A 21,033-nucleotide genomic window follows, 5' to 3' on the forward strand; every position below is an offset into this window, starting at 1 on the left:
GCGAGATTGAGATACTCTAATAGAGCAGTCATCATAATAGAGCAGTCACCCTGAGGAGAATTCAAGAGATCAACTAGAATAAGAAACTTGTATAGAGATCAGCTACACACAAGTCACCCTGTAGAGAGATCAGCTAGAAGAAGTTACCTTGTAGGGAGTTCATGCAACTATGGAAAGAGATAGTTCAGCTAGAAAAAATCACCTTGTAGAGTTCAGCTACAAAGAAACCACCATGTAGAGAGTTCAGCTACAAACAAATCGCCCTGTGGAGAGATCAATAGAAGAAGTTACCTTGCAGAGAGTTCAGCTACAAAGAAACCATAATGTAGAGAGTTCAGCTACAAACAAATCTCCCTGTAGAGAGATTAGCTAGAAGAAGTTACCTTGTAGAAAGTTCAGCTACAAAGAAACCATCATGTAGAGAGTTCAGCTACAAACAAATCTCCCTGTAGAGAGATCAGCTAGAAGAAGTTACCTTGTAGAGAGTTCAGCTTCAAACAAATCACCCTGTAGAAAGATCCGCTAGAAGAGGTCACCTTGTAGAGAGTTCAGTTACAAAAAAACCACCATGTAGAGAGCTCAGCTACAAACTAGTGACCTTGTAGAGACATCAGCTAGAAGAAGTTACCTTGTAGAGAGTTCAGCTACAAAGAAACCATTCTTTAAAGAGCTCAGCTGCATACAAATCACCTGTAAAGAATTCAGCTACAAATAAATCACCCTGTAGAAAGATGAGCTAGAAAAAGTTACCTTGTAGAGAGTTCAGTTACAAAGAAACCACCATGTAGAGAATTCAGCTACAAACTAGTGGCCCTGTAAAGACATCAGCTAGAAGAAGTTACCTTGAGAGAATTCAGCTACAAAGAAACCATTATTTAAAGAGCTCAGCTGCAAACAAATCACCTATACAGAATTCAGCTACAAACAAATCACCATGTAGAGAGATCAGCTAGAAGAAGTTAACTTGTAGAGAGTTCAGCTACAAAGAAACCATCATTTAGAGAGTTCAGCTTCAAACAAATCACCTGTAGAGAGTTCAGCTACAAACAAATCTCCCTGTAGAGAGATCAGCTAGAAGAAGTTACCTTGTAGATCGTTCAGCTACAAAAAAAATCACCCTGTAGAGAGATCAGCTAGAAGAAGTTACCTTGTAGATCGTTCAGCTACAAAAAAAATCACCCTGTAGAGAGATCAGCTAGAAGAAGTTACCTTGTAGAGAGTTCAGCTACAAAGAAACCACCATCTAGAGAGTTCAGCTGCAAAGAAATCACCCTGTATAAAATTCTGCCACGAACAAATTGCCCTGTAGAAAGATCAGTTAGAAGAAGTTACCTTGTAGAGAGTTCAGCTACAAAGAAACCATTCTGTAAAGAGCTCAGCTGCAAACAAATCACCTGTACAGAATTCAGTTACAAACAAATCACCCTGTAGAGAGATCAGCTAGAAGAAATTACTTTGTAGAGAGTTCAGCTACAAAGAAACCACCATGTAGAGAGTTCAGTTGCAAAGAAATCACCCTGTAGAAAATACAGCCACAAACAAATTGCCCTGTAGAAAGATCAGTTAGAAGAAGTTACCTTGTAGATCGTTCAGCTACAAACAAATCACCCTATAGAGAGATCAGATAGAAGAAGTTACCTTGTAGAGAGTTCAGCTACAAAGAAACCACCATGTAGAGAGTTCAGCTGCAAAGAAATCACCCTGTATAAAATTCTGCCACAAACAAATTGCCCTGTAGAAAGATCAGTTAGAAGAAGTTACCTTGTAGAGAGTTCAGCTACAAAGAAACCATTTTGTAAAGAGCTCAGCTGCAAACAAATCACCTGTACAGAATTCAGCTACAAACAAATCACCCTGTAGAGAGATCAGCTAGAAGAAGTTACCTTGTAGATAGTTCAGCTACAAACAAATCTCCCTGTAGAGAGATCAGCTAGAAGAAATTACCTTGTAGAGAGTTCAGCTACACAGAAAACATCATGTGGAGAGTTCAGCTGCAAAGAAATCACCACTGCCCAAATTTCAAGGCAATAGCTCTTTCCAATCTGAAGTTATCAATTGTCAAAGTTGGCAAGTTGGATGTGTGTGGAAGGCCCCTTTTCGCAAATCCGGTCGCATACGTATGTATTATATATAATTTGTACATTTACTGATAAAATATTTAAAGTACATCTACTTCATCTTTTCTTCTTCCTGTAGTAAAGATAAAAAACATAGGTTAAAAAAGTCCCAAAGCTGGCCATAGGCCGGCTTTGGGGTATACAAATACAAAAAGAAATGAAATATAATCCAAAACAGCCGAGCTGTAAAAAAGTGTGCGGCCCTCAGAAAGGCTATGGTGAAAAAAGATGTGAAATCCAAGGTGGCGGCCAAGAAATGGCTGTGATGGTAGGTTAATGGTAAAAATTTTAATAACGACAATTCAGGTGAATTTTTGTGCCGCTTCACAAAATTTACCTGAATTGTCATTATTAAAATTTTTACCATTAACCTACCATCACAACCATTTCTTGACCGCCACCTTGGATTTCACATCTTTTTTCACCATAGCCTTTCTGAGGGCCGCACACTTTTTTTACAGCTTGGCTGTTTTGGATTAGATTATAAATTCCATAGACACTCTACATTGTGCCCATAAAATGCTTTAGATTCTATAGCATTCTTCATTACACTTACATTAGTTACCACTTCCATGGCTGTTTCTGCTGTAACATCAGTAAAAGTGGCTGGATCTTTCATGATAATACTTTTGTAGGATAAGATTCACTAAAGCACTTTTGAGCTTGGTTATACCTAACCAATACTGGCAAGGCATCATGAAGGTGTTGTGAGGCTGTTTTCTGATCAACATATTGTTGAATCTCATCATCCCATTCGTTAGTATGGTAAGTAGTGTATGATACAATTTTCATAATTTGTGTGCAAAAGATCAAGGTACTCTAATAGAACAGTCATATGAGAACATCCCAGCAATACAAGATTGTTGTGGGACAACTTATATGATCACAATACATAAGCAGTAAAAGACAACTTTTTCACAAAAGCTGTTCTTTTGATACACTGACTCACCAAGATGATTACTTAAGATGGCATATGCTCTGTAACATTTAAAACAATTTTACAACTGCAGTATTTGACCTGACAAGTGATAGTTGACACATTATAATTATGTATAAGGAAACCTGGTACACAGTTGGCAGAACAGAACTTATATATTAATGTTGCTAGCTTACCATCATTATCTGATATATTCACAACTGCTACATTTGGACTACCAATAATCACACCATTGAGTGATGAGGATTGATCAATTGTGAGGAGAAATTCTTCATTTTCCTCAAACACATTATCATCATTTATTGGAACATTAAATAGAACACTGATCTGTCCAGCAGGTATTGTCACATTGTATGGTCCAGAACTGTAGTCAACATCTCCTCCTGTAAATTATAAACAGGAATCTTCAATGGGTTAAAGTTGAAGGTAACAATGTATCCTTACCAGTAGCTGATCCATCAGTACTAAACACACTGATTATAATATCAGTTGATGATGGGTTACTGAGAACTAGTACAGGTTGTGCTGGTCCATCATCTTCATCAACATGGTATGTTGACTGGGTGAAGTTTGTGGTAGGAGCTATAGTGAATTGTGTATATGAAGTAAGCAAAAGAATTTTATATAACCACATACTTATATCTATGTAAAAACAGTTGTGCTATGTTCACCCTTAAAAACCTGGGTTAAAGTTGTAAAATTAAAAGTAGCAGCAAGAAATTTATGTATTTTACTTGTTTGAAGGTCTGTAGGACTCCTGGTCCTGTATAGCCTTTTCAAAGTTGTTACAGAAATGGCTGCAATAATGTTATCATACAGTATTGTACGTAGTACTAAGTGTTGGGAAAGTTACTTTTTAAAAGTAACTAGTTACATAATATAATATTACTGGCAATTGAACTATTTAGTTGCAGTTACATATTACCCATAAAATAAAGTAACTATAATAATATTACATATTATATTACTTTGTGTCCCAGCCTAAAGCTGTCACGTGTGAAACTACCACCTTATCACGTGACATGATTGCGTTGTTGGACAATGTGCAAATTTTGGTTATAAGTAAGAAGCTGGTGAATAAGCTTCATTCAGTAGGCTTCATTACTTCGTTGTGGTGGATTACTAATGAGATTAGTAACTTCGTTACTTGTAGTAATAATATTACATAATATTAGATTCGTTACAGTAACTATATTACTTACGTAACACACTACATTTTTATGTAAAGTAACTTGAGTTATATTACCTGTTTTTATAGCGTATTTCGTTATATTACTTAGTTACCACAAATTAAAGTAATAATATTATGTAACGCATTACATAAGTAATGTGTTACTCCCAACACTGGTTGTACCGTGTAGTAAAGATCATGAAGGTTTGGGCCTTCTCATCACTAGAAACCAGCCTCAGCATCCTTTTTTACAACCTCAAGGCTGTTTTTGTTTTAGGATATCACACATTTTTGCCACCGAGAAACATCAAGACAAAAATTAATGCTTAAAGCTACAATAGTTCACTAGTATATCACAGTAAAAATTATTAATTTAAAAATGAAATAGGGATTCAAGCAATAAAAAGTAGTAAAACAAGGATGAATGATGGTAGCTATTATAGCATAGCTTGGTGGGAAAATCCCTATATTGTCATGTTATCACAATGATTGAGATTTTCCCACTGAGTTATACTGAAATAGCTACAGTACCACCATTTATCTCGCATTGTTTCACAACTTTTTATTGCTTGGATCCTTGTTTCATTTTTAAATTAATAATTTTTAACATACCAGTTTGTTTGGTTTTTTGTTATAGCATACAGCTATATAATATATACATGTGACTGCTCTATTAGGGTGACTGCTGTATTATAATACAGTATATTGAACCAGTCTTTCACATACTGGATGTGCGTCACTATTAATTTTTGTATTGCTAGCATTATGAACACAACTTGACCAATAATAATAGGTATGTCATTGTGATCAAGTGAATAGATTGTTTAGAGGTGTGGTCTCAGTTCTTGGTTGTTATTAATTTATGACGATTGCATTAATAGGTGTGGTGTTGTGAAATTACAAGTACAGTGTAGCTATCCAGCTACCGAGCATAAGCACTTATTCTGGCAAAAATATGTGGCCACGCACTGCTTCGTTTTGCTTCCAGCTTTGCAACTATGTGGTCAGGCTAACAGATGAAAATTCATGTTTCAGTGATTTTATGTTAATTCTACATATATCCGGCTGCCTGTAAGTAATTTCTTCAATACTGTATTTGATGTTAGATGGACTAATATTGTTCTGTAAAAGTGATTTTTGTCGTGGAAGATGTCTCTAGGATGATTTTTTAAAGGTGGTATTTTAGGTGGCGTGTGTCACTTTTGGGTGATATCTGCTTAAAAAGTACTATCATACTGTTTGATATAAGCCAGCTTTGGTTAGCGTAAGAGCCTGTTATTGTGAGTATTACATCATAGCTTGGGATATGTAGTGGTATGCATCCCAAAAAAGAATGTAGTTCGGTACGAGTAGGCAGGTACTTGCAGTGTTGCAACCTCAATGATTACTTAGGGTATGGCTTTTGGGCACTATTAAACCATCAACAGATTGAGTAAGGCAGGTTTATCACTAGATCCAAGACAATTTGCAGGTGAGAATGTGCCCAACCTCTTACAAAGTAAAATGTAACACTTAAACCACCACCTACTGGTTTATGTGCATGAAACTATGCAGCACTCATGGGAAGGTCTAAATTCCAATACAGCACTCAGCCTTGTGTATCAGTTTCCAGACATACAACTTCATACAATACTTTTAATGTGGGTGTTCTACAGTATGTACATCATTGGAAACCATACAACTATAGCACTGGAAGTCTCTCTACTCTGCAACACTGCTACTCATATGTAATCACACAAAATGCAACAAATATTCAAAGTGAATTTACTTGCAGTATATGTAGTTGATAGTTTAGCACATACAACAAATAAAAACAGCTTAATGTTTATAAAAATCACAGAACATGCATACACTGAAACCTCTCTAATCCTAAACCTCTGTAATCCAGAATATCTCTATAATCTGACATTGTTTTGTATCCCAAAAAGACTTTTTCTATATATGTCGCATCCAAAACAATTGACTTATTTCAATAATCATTGGATTATAGAGGTTTCACTATAGCTTTATGTTACAGGCGTACCATCATTATCTGATATACTCACAACTGTTTCATTTGGACTACCAATAATCACACCATTGAGTGATGAAGATTGATCAATTGTGAGGAGAAATTCCTTGCTTTCCTCAAACACATTATCATCATTTATTGGAACATCAAATGGAACACTGATCTGTCCAGCAGGTATTGTCACATTGTATGGTCCAGAACTGTAGTCAACACCTCCTCCTGTAAATTATATGTGTAAACAGGAATCTATCACTTTCACACCTTACTTTAAGTGGAAGAGTAGGTGTATAAGTGCCATATAGTACTAAATTAATATTAGTGCTCAGGAATGCATTAATATATAATAATCAGTACATCAAAACCTATACCATTTTAGTGTGGTGTTCAAAAGCAACTGCTCAGGGTTTAATTTGCATATTATTCAGACTAGATATTACCTGGGCAACAATAATATCATGGAAAGCAGCTACACATTCCTTAAATGTGACTGTTCTATTAGGGTAGTTGACTACTCTATTAGAGTATTTCGATCTGAACCTTTGCTATCATACAAAATCAATTTTTACTGTCGGAATATAATTGACCAGTTTCTGGAAACCTCAAGAAACCCCCTAGATCCGCTCCAGACCTTGGTGCACTTAAGACATCATTATGAGGATACATACACTGTTGAGCATGTCTGCAGGTTCCCTGAGTCATTCCAGTGAAACATATCAAGACACATGGTAGTGTGTTGTGCGGCCAAGAAAGCCAGCATGTCACACCATGAGTTTACAGGAAGAAACAAAACATGATTTTTACGCATACGTACATACGTAACTACACCCTTCTTAAATTGGAATCATTTTTATATTGTAAATGCCTTCCACCTTCAGCACCGCACATAACAAATTTGAGCAAGATTGCCTAATGCAATTGTGAAATATAAGCCTTCAAAATTTAGCTTAATTTCTTTGTTTTGTTTCTTGATCATTTAGGGAGATTGGGGCTTAAATTATTTTTTCACACACTTCACAAAAACCATTATAAAATGCAAATGCATAACTCAATAATTGTCTTGAGCTTTGGTACACTTTAAGAACATATTATGGCACAATCATGTACCACATTTGGTGCATATCTGATTAATAATTATAGAGCTATGGATGATTATTTATGTAAAAAGGCCGATTGTTGTCACGTCTACAGTGTAAATTGCTTATGGGAAAAGCTTTACAATCAGTATATGTATAGGTTAACCATTATAGCTCAAATCTTTTGTGGTTTAAAAGAAATCTTGTTGACAGCTATAGAGTTACAAGGCAAACTTGAATGAAACCAAATAATTGTAAATTGTGGAGTTGAAATACTCTAATTGAACAGTCACTGTGGGTAACAAGTTGATGTTGTGCTTCTTCTAAAAACCAGGCGCCATGCAACTAGCTAACTCATCTGGGATTAACCATAGATAGTATATGCTAGGGCTGGGCGGTTTCTCGGTATTATAGTAATACCGCGGTATTGCAATGAAACGATATCTGTATCGCGTAGATTTCGGTGAAACAATAATATCACGATATCGATATTATTACGATTTTTAGTGTTTGTGACAGCTTATTAAGCCCTTAAGGTTGTTATAATGCACCTCAAATAATCACGTGATACTACTGCAAACAAGGACCTAGTACTAGCTAGTCAATTTTTTTTTACAAAGATCGAGATACTCTAATAGAACAGTCAGCTAGGTTCGAGATACCCTAATAAAGCAGTCAGCTACTCTAATATAGCAGTCATCTTTAATAACCGCGATAAATAGTAATATCGTGATATATTTCTGCACATAGGCGGCGGAAAGGGGGGGGGGGCTAGGGGGCTAAAGCCCCCCCCTTGGTCTGCTGAGGGGGGCTTAGCCCCCCCTCAGAATGATATCCCACCGAAATTATCTTTCTTGGAGTGGGGCTGAAAACCGTGATAAAGATCGAGATACTCTAATAGAGCAGTCACTCTAATAAAGTAGTCAGTGTGTAGCGAGCTATGAAAGCATTTTTATGTAGTTTATCAGCTAGAAATGGTAGCTGGTGAGGTGGAAAGCTCTTGTCAGTTGGTTGCGACCTTTTTTTTTTTTTTTTGGTCTCACCTTACCAAACTATAGAAATAAGTCTGGGTCAGCCCAGCCCCCCCTCATATTAACTACTTCCTCCGCCGCTGTTTCTGCACGATATATCGTGAAGCGAAACTCCAATACCGCCCAGCCCTAGTATATGCTACTATGAATTAACCAACTATGTATTACTATTTTACAATAGGGTAGTTTTGGGTTGTGCAATAATATTATTAGTTAATTCTCGTATTTTGTAATTCATGAAATTTCCGTAATTTTTCAATTATGTTGCTATGCATTGCTAAGGAAGCGCTTGTTAGCAACTGCAACTTACCCCATTTTGCATGAAAAATAGAGATACTCTAATAGAACAGTCAATGCAAAATCTAATAGACTTGGAAGGAATTTACTTTATTATTGCAAATAAATACAGGTACGTACCATAACACATCTTTATATAGCCATAAACATGCAAGAAAGCACAAAATTATATCAACATAAATTGGCTTATAGTATCGGATCGGTAGGCATTTTTCTGTATTGGTAGAGCACTAGTTTGTCATATCATTGTCATTGTATCCGTATACAATTAAGAAGAACAATGATTTGTGTTCTTCTTAATTGTAAAAAACAAACATCAAAACCAGCTTATGGTTGGCTTTGAATATATATTTAAACTACAAAAAGAATGAAATCTAGCCAAACAGTCTGAAAAGAGTCCAGCCTTCAAAAAACCTGGGTGAAAAAATTTATGAAATCGAAGTCGCTGGCCATGAAATAGCTGCAATGATGTTGATCATTAGTCTTTACACCATGAAATGGCTGCTGACTTTGATTTCATAACTTTTTTCACCCAGGCTTTTTGAAGGCCACACTCTTTTATACAGTTTGGCTGTTTATGCGTGGATTAGTTGTAACACGGACATAACTAAAAATTGTACACCTTACAAAAAATCATGAAACTTACCATATAAATGGTACTATCAAGAGTATATAATGCCTCTTCCATTATATGTGACCGGATCTTGGAAAACCTACCTTTTGGGCACAAGCGAACTTTTTGGGAAAACTCAAATGAAAATTTCATTAATATTTTTTAAATTAATTTATTTGCACATTTGGATAAAGCAACTATTAAACCTTCTTGCTGTGAAGTTTCACACCCATAGCTTCTTTTTCCTAGGAGATATGGATGATTATATCAGACCATGTAGTAATTTCATATGCGTGGGACAACAAGTAACTTACAAATTGGGTGATTTGTTCAGATGCTGGAATGGCTAAAACTTAGTCTTAGACAATGATACATGGCATTTAATTGCAGAAACGTACCAAGAATACTTCATTACACTATCAGAAATGTCTTTTAAAGTATTTTAGATGGTAAGAATGGAATTTTTAGTAAACAAAGTGATTTGTCACCATTTGTCAACCTTAATCACCCATAGAACTCAATACATTACCATAAAAGTTAGTTTGTAATGTACAGGACAGAAAATCGGCCATATCTCAGGAATGCTTAAAGATATTAAGCTGAAATTTTAACACAAGATAGATGAGCACCTAGTACCTCATTTAAATTATAAAACAGAAAATTGACCAATGTGCCAAAAAGGTAGGTTTTCCAAGATCAGGTCACATATACTCTTGGTACTACTCATGACATGTAGTGTTAGAAATACTTCCATCACAGATTTGACCTTTGGTGACCTTTATGGCCATTTTGTATAGAAATTCTACCTTTAACTCCCTGAGAGAGAGAGAGTAACAGTTGTTTGAACATGGTACCAAAGTAAAGGTTTTGTTAAAAGAAAAATAAGCTTTATTCCAGAGTTATATTATGTATGAATTTCTATTAAAGTATCTGCAAATAAAGTAGCTTGAAAATTAATAAGCCCACATTCCACAGATCTCGAACCACCCTACACGTCAAAAATTTTCAAAGTTTTCTTCGCCCTTGCACTATTGGCACAGTTCTATTAAAGTAGCTTGCAGGTAGATTCAAAGAATTTTGCAGCTAATAGAAGTAATTATACTGTAACTTGAGAAAGAAATTGCTTCAAATAAAAACTCAGTTGTTTCTTTCAACAAGACCTTTAAAAATGTACTTTGGTACCATGTTTTAGAATGTCTCAGGAATTTAAAGTTGATTTTCTGTGTGAACATAGCCATAAAGGTCATCACAGAAGGTAAAATATGTGATAGCATTATACCTAAAAATACATGTTATGAGAGGAGAACTAGTATGTAGAATTTTATGAAAAGTTTACAATTATGCTGATTTTGGTGGCTATCCAATTATAGGGTAATAATGTATCCTTACCAGTAGCTGATCCATCAGTACTAAACACACTGATAGTAATATCAGTTGATGATGGGTTACTGAGAACTAGTACAGGTTGTGCTGGCCCATCATCTTCATCAATATTGTATGTTGACTGGTTGAATTTCATAGTCGGTGCTATAATGAAATGTGTACTAATAGTACTATACAGTAGTCAGTAAACAGAAAGATACAGTATAAACACATTATATTATCCAGTATGTAAAAATAGTAAACTGTGTCAAGTATATATATATGGCCTTATAAACACCCAAGTTAAAAATATGCAAAATCAAAAGGTGGTAGCCAAGAAATATTAATTTTACTGGTTGCCACTTTTATGTCTTCTTATCTACAGGCACAACGATGATCATATGAAGACACTCAAGACTGTAGTTATAATTGCATTGTATTTGACTAATTGATAATGTTTCCGTAGCATTCAAACTAGTGCATACAATTCTAATACAACACATGTAGAATGTTGTCTAGTAGAACAATCTATAGTATCAAATGATAGACCTATGAAATTATAAACTTTTTATATTACTATTAAAAGATTTAAAGTATTGTACTATGCAATAGTCAGAAAATATTCAAATCGTGTAAGATATAAAATCAATGAGTATATATCTCCTGCAAAATTTATCATTTATATGCATCTACAAAATATACACGTATTTTAATTTTAAAATCAAATAGGGATCCAAGGTAGGCTTGAGTCTATTATGCTCCAAAATTTGCCTATTATGCTTTTTGGCATATCCCTAATTTTCTGTCTATCATGCTTGTTTTTGTGCTTTTCAGATATGCATTATGCTTTTATTCTGTGTTTTTTCTTTGTGTAGAGAAGTTCTTCATAATTATGGTAGAATATAAATGAAAAAGTGTCACTTCAACTGCAACATACAATTATTAGCAAAAGCTTGAAATTGGGATGTGCTCCAGAATTAGTAGACGTATTAGATCAAGGTGTCTGGGGGGCACATCTATAGTCCCTCAGGAGCTATTGAAATTTACTGTCTAATATCTTTGCAGTTGTGTATGAAAATAATAATTTATAAATTATTATACATGGTTTCTGATTGGTCTCCTGATTGTTGTAGCAATTGGTATTTAAAGGACAGCAACTACTATGTATGCAGCACCATGCTAAGAACATATTAGCCTCTTGGGGATAAACACTTAAATGGTTATCATTCTCTCTGTTGCATGTGATGATTGTTCTATTAGAGTGTTTGACTGCTCTATTAGAGAATCTTGATTGTTTTGAAATATTTTCTTGGTTCGATATTAACCTCAGTCTCACTACAGACCCACACAGACTCCACTATTTTCAATGTCCAGACAGTCACAAGCTATACTGTCTCAACACCAACTTTATCATCATCGGGGCTTCTATTGTTTTGTCTTCCAATCGAGCTTCCAATAATCATATTCATCATATTATTCAAAGTCAGATAACGAGACAAGCTATAATAATACCAAATTCAATGATTGAAGCTCAGCTAAACTGCTTTTCCATGCTTTGGTACTAGTTGGCACATGAATCCACGTGTACTATAAAACTCAAACCCACAATGAAAGGCACCCATTCCATCGAGTGTAAACTTGTAGTAAGACTGTAGTGCATTTTTCTACTCATTGTAAGGAATCATTTCATCATCCAAAACAGGTTAACCCTTGACTCTGTGATGGTTATAGCAGAAGTTATACTTATGGTGGCAGAAAGTTACCCCCCCATTATGCTCTCTGTTATGCTAGCACTATGCTTTATGCTTTTCATCCCTTATTATGCCAAAAATTATGCCGGCATAATTGACACAAGATATAGCAGTGTATTAATGAATGATGTTGTTAGGATATAGTTGAGTGAAAAAAATTATTGTGTTGATTGTCAAAGTAGGGATAATCCCACACAGCTAGCTATGCTGTATCTATATACAGTAGCTATATGCCAATAAGAAATTACTGATACAGAAAAGTAATACCTTGATATGTTTGACTCACCTTGTCCACAGAGTACATTTTTTATGAGTAAACAATTAAACTACCACAATTCACTTAATTTTTTTGTGCAAAAAAAATTTGTGATAAAAATTTTCGTGTAAAAATATTTTTGTGATTTACATGAATGAATGCTCTAATAGAGTAGTTCGATCCTGCATAAAAATTTGCTTGTAAGAAATTTCTGTTCAAGTTGCAAACAAAAATTATTTTACAATGACAAAAAAGGAAATTATGGTAATTAATACCCTGAGCTCATAGTTCCTTGTGTTCTTTCCTATTCATTTAACTACTGTTCACTTGTATTATACAGTATCATAATATATATAGTGGTAGTACTGTATAATAAGGTATAATGGTGGTTTGGTTTTCTTGCCAAACAATACCACCCAAAGAACAGCCTCACCCTTGGCAGTATTGATTAGGCAGAGACAAGCCCATAAATTTCTTCAGAATGGGCCTAAACCCATCCAACAAATTTCTATGCTTTAAAAATTTTCTATAGATTTCCTTGTGTTCCAGTTCACATTTTACTGACAATGCAAGGTGTCGGTTTGTGATAGTGTGATACAGCTTCCCTGTAGCACTATCATGCTTATTACCATAGTGATATTACGCATGATAGTGCCACAGTCCATAGTGATAAGCACGATAGTGCCATAGTGCAACAGTTATTTGCCATAGTGACTAGATTGATTGCAGATATGCTTCCTGTGCTGTTCTTTATTTGTAATGGGCAGAACATAGCTGAAAATGATGCAAAATGACCACTTCACTTTCAGTAATTGATGGTTGAAGCATGCGTTCAATGCATAATTAACTTCATGGCGTGCTTGGTGCCATTTTTTTGATGCAGTTTTAGGCATGAGGATATTATGCTCCAAAAATTGAGCATTATGCTTTTGAGCAGTGCTCAAAAAATCACCTATTATGCTTTTGAGAATTGCTCATCATTCCCAAAATTATGCCATCATAATTGGCCAATAATGTCAGTTCATTGTTGTATCAGGCTATTTTCATTGATGTTTAAGCTTCAAATAGTCTTGAACTCTTTAGCTGGTTGCTGTATTAAAGTATTTCATTTTAATATGACTGCTTTATTAGAGTAAAATAATATTCGATGACTGCTCTATTAGAGTTTCTGACTGCTCTATTAGAGTATCTCAATTTTTTAAACAATTGTGCAATCTGCAGATTTTCCTACTGTTAAAGTTTTATAATCATCTCAAAATACTAGCATAATTCCTGATTCCCACATGTACTTATTATGCCCGAAATTATGCTGACATAATCGCCGCATCCCTATGCAGTATGTGCAGGTTCAGTAGTCATTATTATGTTATAAAAATGTAAACAAACAAAAAATTAGGAATATTAACTGGATTAGGAATTAAAGAAAAAAATAAGTGAAACAAGGGAATAGCTAAAAAGTAGAGAAATGAGAGAGGCTGCAGATAAGCTAAGGGACATTTAATCTCTAATTCAGTCATGGTTAAAGACTGGAGTATAAGGATTAAATGTCTATCGGTATGCATATCTGCAGGTATAGACAACCTCTCTTGTTTTTCTACCTTGTTTCACTGTTATTTTCCTCAATCCCTAATCCAACTTAAAAATCCTAATTTTTTTCCTACTTGTAATACTATATCTAATCCAAAACAGCCAAGCTGTAAAAAAAGAGTGCGGCCCTCAGAAAGGCTATGGTGAAAAAAGATGTGAAATCCAAGGTGGCGGCCAAGAAATGGCTGTGATGGTAGGTTAATGGTAAAAATTTTAATAACGACAATTCAGGTTAATATTGTGCCACTTGGTCCAAATTCACCTGAATTGTCGTTATTAAAATTTTTACCATTAACCTACCATCACAGCTATTTCTTGGCCGCCACCTTGGATTTCTTGGCCGCCACCTTGGATTTCAGATCTTTTTTCACCATAGCCTTTCTGAGGGCCGCACTCTTTTTTTACAGCTTGGCTGTTTTTGATTAGATTTCACTTCTTTTTGTATTTGTACACCCAAAAGCCGACCTATGGCCGGCTTTGGGGCTTTTTTAACCTACCTTTTTTCTTTACCACAGGAACAAGAGAAAAGTGAAGAAGTTTTTAAATACTTTAACTAATTCTAATTTACCAGTAAATGTACAAATTATATATAATAATACATTTATTACATGTTAATTATTCCCTACAGATAACTTGTTTGCAACTCTCTACAGGGTGATTTGTTTGTAGCTGAACTCCCTACAAGGTAACTTCTTCTAGCTGATCTTTCTAAGGGCAATTTGTTTGTAGCTGAGTTCTCTACAGGGTGATTTGTGTGCAGCTGAACTCTCTACTTGGTAGTTTCTTTGTAGCTGAACTCTCTACAATGTGACTTCTTCTAGCTGAACTCTCTACAGGATGACTTGTTTCTAGCTGAACTCTCTACAGGTGATTTGTTTGCAGCTGAACTCTCAACATGGTGGTTTCTTTGTAACTGAACTCTCTACAGGGTGATTTGTTTGTAGCTGAACTCTCTACAGGGTGATCTGTTCATAGCTGAACTCTCTACAGGGTGATTTGTTTGCAGCTGAACTCTCTACATGATGGTTTCTTTGTAGCTGAAGTCTCTACAAGGTGACTTCTTCTAGCTGATCTCTCTACAGGGTGATTTGTTTGTAGCTGAACTCTCTACAGGTGATTTGTTTGTAGCTGAACTCTCTACAAGGTGATACTTCTAGCTGATCTCTCTACAGGATGACTAGTTTCTAACTGAACTCTCTACAGGGTGATCTGTTCATAGCTGAACTTTCTACTGGGTGATTTGTTTGCAGCTGAACTTTCTGCAAGGTGGTTTCTTTGTAGCTGAACTCTCTACAAGCAAGAGTTCATAATACATATATATTTAGGAGAGTATCCAACACTGTATTGCCCCTTCAAAACACACTGCGTTATAATGTTACGCAATAGTCGTCGTCACCAAAGGTGTTAACTTGCTTCAAGAGCTATAAGGACCTTGAAATGCTTACAGGTCTTCGCTTTGGTATATCAATGCCTATCAACAAGTCTTTCATGGCAAAGCCATTTGTTGGAGTTTACCGAAATTATACTAAAATATTCAGATATGTTACACAATGTTGCACAATTATTACGCAGTGTGTTTTGAAGGGGTAATACAGGCGTTGGATACTCTCCTAAATATATCATACAGTACGATAGTACTGTATATTAGGGACATCGAAGGTGTGGGGGCGATCCATGATATAATATAACCCAAAAACCTGCCGCGATTTTTCCTCACAAAGACATGACAGTATTGGTTGGGTAAAACCAAGCCCAAAAGTGTCTTCAGATCGACCCGAAACGTTTCCGTCCAGTTGCTACAGAATTTTTTTTTTAATTAGTCAATGGAATTTTCTACTGCCTGCCTGCCTGACGCCTTCAGTCAAGCGTAGCGGAAAACTGGCTACAGCTACAGCCCTAATTCTTTCGCAGAAACGTTTCTAGATCGCTTAAGAAAAAACCTTTGGTATATTGATAAACATACAATGCTTGCGCTATTGTCTTACCTTTTAGGGTACTGATGAAAGCCGAATGGAACGGAACGGAATCAATAGGGGGTGTGCGCCAAATTAAAAAATCGTTTTAAACAGATTGTGCACTGTTTCCAACTTTCACACAATAACTAGAATTGTGCTAGAATTAGTTCGCTTCTGCTACAGACATGCTAGAAAGCATTTGCTCGACGGTTTTATTTAATGCCCACTGCAAGAATGCGTTGTACAATCGTCTAAGCTAAACAGCGATCATTTAGCTAAGCTGTTAACCTATTTTTGTAAGCACTGATAATATAACATACTGCAGTTTGCTAACTCTCGTAAATCGCTGCCAATAATGGTAGAATTATAGATGCTTCAGAAAACCAGCGACACTTGTACAAAAAGGCTTGAATACCGCTACAACATGAAAATACTACAGTAGTTTACCTTTTGGAATGGTAAGGAAGTACTTCTACATCAGGATTAAACTAAACTGGATGGATTTTATTTACACACACCTTGCCACGTGGTGGGCATTTAATAGACCTTTCCAGCGAACGATTACTAGCATGCCTATAAACAGAAACAAACTAATTCTAGCATAATTCTAGTTGTTGTGTGACAGTTGGAAATAGTGCACAATCTGTTTTAAACGATTTTAAACTTGGCGCGCGTCCCGATTGTTTCCATTCCGTTCCGTTCCATTCCGGCTTTCATCAGTACCCTACCTTTTATCCTTCTTTCCATCAGTCAAGGTTCTACCGCGGAGTGTTAATAGACTACAGTACGGCTTCCATATCAGTGTATATTGCTTCAAACTATTCGAATACTCGTGGTCGCCGGTTGTACCAAAAACACGCGTACGTCAGACTCGCTGTTGATATCGATCAGAGAGAGCAACTCACGGCGAACTATGTAAGTCAATAAATATAGTTTAATTAGTAACAATTAATGTTAAACCGAGTCGAGTCACCCAGGTCTTGCTTTACAGATTATTCGGGTCTGACCTACGTGCTAAATTATTTTATTTTCCAAATAAAATAAAATAATTTAGCACGTAGGTCAGACCCGAATAATCTGTAAAGCAAGATTATTCGGGTCTGACCTACGTGCTAAATTATTTTATTTTGTTTGGAAAATAAAATAATTTAGCACGTAGGTCAGACCCGAATAATTAAATGTGGATGTGTTACCACACGTCATGGCGTAGCTCTGCTTCTTTCGTGAGCCACGCCCACTTACGTAAATTACAGTCTGTAGACATATGGTAGCCACGTCCATTCATCAGTGTGTAGCACTGCTTGAAGGTTCTTAGTTTACTAATTTGTTAAGATGCCTTACTGTAGTTATACTGATAGTAAAGTGTCAGTAAACTTAAGTATATGGAACATAATTATTTTACTAAGTTTTAAACTCTCAGTAAAACATCAGTGAATGCGGGTTTACTGAAAAACTACTAAAATAACTAACAATTAACTGTTCCATATACTGGGGATATACCACTATAGTAAACTAAGATACTTCAAGCAGTGTAGGTATGCACGAATCCACGCCCACTTACGTAAATTACTGTCTGTAGACATATGGTAGCCACGCCCATGTAGATATGCACGAATTCACGTTCATTATTGTCTGCAGGCTTATGTAGAGCCACGACCACTGATCAGTTGTTATTGTATGAGTCGTAATCTAGTACAATAGTGCTGTGAGTAACTCAGCAGATATTTAGTGGTCATGAGCTTGCAAAAAAAACTTCACAAACAAGTATAAGAAAAAATTGGGAATTTTAAATTAGATTAGGGACAATGTATAATGCTGCAATAAAAAGTACAGAAACAAGCTGGATCGGAGTAGTACGTAATGTCCAAATACTGTAAAACAATAAGAAGTGAATATCCCTACTGTGCATTGAGTATTGCAGCATTATACATTGTCCCTAATCTAATTTAAAATTCCCATTTTTTCTTATACTTGTATATATTATGAACTCTTACTACAAGGTAGCTTCTTCTAGCTGAACTCTCTACAGGGTGACTTGTTTCTAGTTGATCTCTCTACAGGATGACTTGTTTCTAGCTGAACTCTCTACAGGTGATTTGTTTGCAGCTGAACTCTCTACATGGTGATTTCTGAACTCTCTACAAGGTAACTTCTTCTAGCTGATGTTTCTACAGGGTGATTTGTTTGTAGCTGAATTCTCTACAGGGTTATTTATTTGCATCTGAACTCTCTACAAGGTGGCTTCTTCTAGCTGAACTCTGATTTGTTTGCAGCTGAACTCTCAACATGGTGGTTTCTTTGTAACTGAACTCTCTACAGGGTGATTTGTTTGTAGCTAAACTCTCTACAGGGTGATCTGCTCGTAGCTGAACTCTCTACAGAGTGATTTGTTTGCAGCTGAACTCTCTACATGATGGTTTCTTTGCAGCTGAACTCTCTACAACGTGACTTCTTCTAGCTGATCTCTCTACAGGGTAACTTGTTTCTAGATGAACTCTCTACACGGTGACTTGCATGTAGCTGAATTGTCTATCAGATTAACTGTTTGTAGCTGAATTCCGTACAGAATATCTTGCAATGTAATATAATAGAATGGAGTTTTAGATAACCATCATTAACAATTGTGATGAAAAGATGTACAACAAAACAAATAGGCATGTGAAACCTCGGACAACATGCGAACACAAAAAGTAGAGGACTACACCGTGGGCATGGCAAGGTAAAAACAACAACAACAAAAAAGACTAATTACTGTAATTACAAAAATAAAGCTGTCTAATTTGTGCACCACTCTGTACAGTTTCGTGCTAGAAAAATTCTCTGAGAGGCAGAGATACTGGCAGAGGCAGCAGCATCTAACCATTCCTTAATAATGTGCTTCGAAATCCTTATATCAGCTTGAACAAAGTTTAACAAACTAGATAAATTCTTGATGGAAGACACTTGAAAATGACCAAGTACCGTGATTTCAATGGTGTCATAATAGTTAGCAATATTTAGGCGATCAAATTCAGCCAACAGCTGCAGATACTCAGTTTTGCTCTGCTTCCTATTGCGAGCAGACTGGATGTGATGGATGGAGTCCAGAGGGCATGTTAGTTCCAACAGAGTGATGGAAGAACTCTGGGAATTATATATTACAATGTCTGGACGGGAAGATGTAATAAGGAGACTCATCGGAATTGTAGACTGTGGAGAATTGTCTGCATGGAAATTAGGTATATCAGCAAACACTTTAACAAATGGGATGTCAGCAAATGCTTCAGAAAGTTTAGTGGCCAAAACACGAAGAACCTGATCATGACGGTAGGTATACCGCTGTTGATTTAATGCTGCAGGGCAGCTACTTAAAACATGAGCAGTTGTTGGGCGCCGTGAATCGCAAAGCAAACACTTCGCTTCACATAGGATGGACCATCTCTGTAAATTCACAGCGGTGGGTAGAGTGTCAGATGCTGCACGAAGGAGGAATGACAATTGACCGGGGTGGAATCCCTTCAGTAGCCTGTTCCAAGTTTTACAGGAGCTCTCTAGTTCAGCGGAACTCTCAAACTTTGACTAAGTTATAAACGTAGCTAAATTCTCTATTAGGGTGACTGTTCTATTAGAGTATCTCGATCTCGCATTTGCTACACTTAAGTAGCCTTTCGAATCATAACTCAATGGTTTGTAATCCAATTCTTCTTTACTACTGCAAGAACTTTCTATGATGATTATTCCAGCTACGTACTGACTTTCAGCCAGCGTTGAAACCGGGTCGGGTCATCCGGGTCACATTTTCTCCGGGTCATCCGGGTCTGACCCGGTTTACAATTTATCCGGGTCTGACCCGGATTGGATCACGTGAGAAACGAAATTGTTCGTTTGACGACGTGGAACTTATAAACGCTATTGCGTAGCTCTTTCGTGAGCCACGCCCACTTATTGAATTACCGACATATGGTCAGCCACGCCTATTTGTTAGTAAGTGCAGTATGTAGCACGAAACTGAGGGTATCTATGGTGAGGGTAGCTATTGTCAGTAGGTGAAGACCTTTTTTTTTTTTTTTTGGTCTTCAACCTACAGCTAGGCTGAAGTTGCAATATTTACTCAACACGAATCGAACGCTCAAAATGTAGACTCGTTCGCTCACCCGAGACTAGACGTGTTAATCCGGGTCACATCCGGGTCACATCCGGGTCTGACCCGGATTGCTATCCGGGTCAGTGGGTCATCCGGGTCAGCAGTAGTGACCCGGTTTCAACGTTGCTTTCAGCTCATTGCTCTAGGCGGTTTGCCTGGTATACGTGAAAACTAATAGTTTTTTAATTTATAAAAATAGATCTAATGTTACTGGCTTACTATCATTATCTGATATATTCACAACTGCTAAATTTGGACTACCAATAATCACATCATTGAGTGAAAAGGCTTGATTAATAGTGAGGAGAAATTCTTCATTTTCCTCAAACACATTATCATCATTTATTGTAACATCAAATGGAACACTGATCTGTCCAGCAGGTATTGTCACATTGTATGGTCCAGAACTGTAGTCAACACCTCCTCCTGAAAATTATAAACAGGAATCTTCAATGGGTTAAAGTTGAAGGTAATAACGTATCCTTACCAGTAGCTGATCCATCAGTACTAAACACACTGATAGTAATATCAGTTGATGATGGGTTACTGAGAACTAGTACAGGTTGTGCTGGTCCATCATCTTCATTAACATTGTACATCGACTGCCATGACTGGTTGAAATTAATGATAGGAACTATATTGTAATGTAAAATACTCATAACAACTAACCATCACCAGCTGACACATACACAAAAGTTTATACTGTACACTAGTGATGGTAAATGGAACTATATATACATGATAGTTTT

The 21,033-nt window shown here is 36.3% G+C and overlaps 1 long non-coding RNA gene across 1 annotated transcript; it reads right to left on the reverse strand.

The window, feature by feature from the left end:
* Window positions 1-3,236: 3,236 nt before the first annotated feature.
* On the reverse strand, window positions 3,237-6,397 carry LOC136247626 (uncharacterized). The gene is made up of 3 exons (XR_010697684.1): window positions 6,249-6,397; window positions 3,499-3,636; window positions 3,237-3,437 (listed from the first exon to the last, which is right to left on the reverse strand). It is a non-coding gene; the product is annotated as an uncharacterized lncRNA (long non-coding RNA).
* Window positions 6,398-21,033: the final 14,636 nt, after the last annotated feature.

The sequence above is a fragment of the Dysidea avara genome, chromosome 1, assembly GCF_963678975.1.
Source record: "Dysidea avara chromosome 1, odDysAvar1.4, whole genome shotgun sequence".
In the NCBI taxonomy this organism is placed as follows: domain Eukaryota; kingdom Metazoa; phylum Porifera; class Demospongiae; order Dictyoceratida; family Dysideidae; genus Dysidea; species Dysidea avara.